The sequence below is a fragment of the Nomia melanderi genome, unplaced genomic scaffold (assembly GCF_051020985.1).
Source record: "Nomia melanderi isolate GNS246 unplaced genomic scaffold, iyNomMela1 scaffold0703, whole genome shotgun sequence".
In the NCBI taxonomy this organism is placed as follows: domain Eukaryota; kingdom Metazoa; phylum Arthropoda; class Insecta; order Hymenoptera; family Halictidae; genus Nomia; species Nomia melanderi.
In genome coordinates this window covers 27,501-29,414 of record NW_027475817.1, presented here as the reverse complement: position 1 = coordinate 29,414, position 1,914 = coordinate 27,501, and the positions used below count along the sequence as shown (strand labels likewise).

At 50.6% G+C, this 1,914-nt stretch overlaps 1 non-coding gene across 1 annotated transcript; it reads left to right on the top strand.

The window, feature by feature from the left end:
• Positions 1–1,634: 1,634 nt before the first annotated feature.
• LOC143176659 (5.8S ribosomal RNA) lies at positions 1,635–1,789 on the top strand. The gene has a single exon (XR_013001181.1). It is a non-coding gene; the product is annotated as a 5.8S ribosomal RNA (ribosomal RNA).
• Positions 1,790–1,914: the final 125 nt, after the last annotated feature.

Below are 1,914 nucleotides of genomic sequence, written 5' to 3'. Positions count from 1 at the left end.
ACGTCCGCAGGAGGAAACGAGCAACCGCCGAACATTGTTTCGCGACGTTTCCATAATGTATTGTCGTTTCGCTCGCATCCCGCTTCTTTCCCCTAGTTTCCTCGACGCGTAGTTTCGCAGCCTTAGTGGACGAATCATTCTCGATTCGAGGAAAGATATGCAGTGGGGCGTGCAATGAGCCCGCCAGAGACCACGATCTCCAATGCGTCTTTACATCTTTCGACGATGGGATGATCCACGCGAAGAGAACGTTCGTGCTTGCGCGAGGTGCGTTAGCGTCGATTCGCTTTTCTGTACGGGGAGAAATAGAACGATGAGTTGACTTATCGGGTCTTCGTTGGAATTACCGTCGCTGGCATTGTAAACTCCAGATGACCTTGTGATTCCTTCGTCGGGCACTGGTAAAGGGTGGCGATGATTCGTTCTATAATAGAAATACCCGTCGTAGCGATTCGGCCGAGTCACCCGCCACGAAACTGTCTCTCTTTCGTCGTGGAAACCCCGCGTCGGAGAGTAAAACGCGCGAAGGCTGTGACTGTAACATATATATATACAGTATACAATGCCTGTGGTTTTTGCGCGTGTCGGCTCTTCGGTATACGCGATCGGCCAGAGTTACGGAGGGACGGTGAAGCGCACGAGAAATTGAAACGGCCGCACGATTGGAACCGAGCAACCGTCGAACATTGTTTCGCGACGTTTCCATAATGCGTTTTCGTTTCGCTCGCATACCGCTTCTTTTCCCCCTAGTCTCTGAGACGCGTTTTCGAGCCGTTCTTCTACTATCGATTCTCGTAGAGAGAAGGGACCGGGTAGTCTGGAAGTGGAACCCGCATCTTGCGTGTACCGTACACGGAATTGAGAGGACCGGCCGTGAAGCTCGTTTTAAAGCCGTGCGTCTGACACCCAACTCTTGCGCGCCAATTTCGCGGCAAGAGATAATATGGGACGAATGACCGGCAAAGAGCCAGCTGTGAAGTCTGTTTTTTTAATCGAATCCGTGGACGTGTGTATGCCGTAGCGTCGCTCGTCGTGTTCGTTCATGGTCGTTCCGAGAGAAAGAACGAAAGCGGTAACGAAGGGACCGGCCGTGAAGCTCGTTTTAAAGCCGCGCGTCTGACACCCAACTCTTGCGCGCCAATTTCGCGGCAAGAGATAACATGGGACGAATGACCGGCAAAGAGCCAGCTGTGAAGTCTTTTTTCATTATTTGCTTTCAATCGATCGATCGGTACGATTCGTGCAACGTTTCGCGCGATGCGACGCGAAAACATGCGCGCAACAATAGATGCGTCTGATCGGAAGAACGCGAGGGTCGACTGCACGCGATGGATTCAGTATCGGGTAGGATACAAAATATATCCCCGTCGTTTCCACGCGTGCGAGTCTTCTGCGTCTTTCGCGGGTTTTTGAATGCACTATACGCCCGGAACGTCGAGAAATATATACATATTACTTGAACGTTTTTCGTCTCGAAAGGCTTCGGTGTCGTCTCCAAGGCGACGCCTGAATCTCCTTCGCGCGCTGGTCGGAGATTCAGGTATCAACTTTTATCTTCTCTTTGAAAGAAGAGAGATATTAGGTCGAACAAATGAGAATAAAATTATATATGTGAAATATAAAATTTATACGATTACCCTGAACGGTGGATCACTTGGCTCGTGGGTCGATGAAGAACGCAGCTAATTGCGCGTCAACGTGTGAACTGCAGGACACATGAACATCGACATTTCGAACGCACATTGCGGTCCACGGATACAATTCCTGGACCACGCCTGGCTGAGGGTCGTTTACGTACCATACACTGCTTGCGTAGCTCTGTCAAATCCCCGCCGTCGTTCACCTCTTCGGATCGAACGTTTTTTTACCGAAGGGCGCAAAGAACGTTTCTGAGTCGGGTTAAGAGAAGGATGC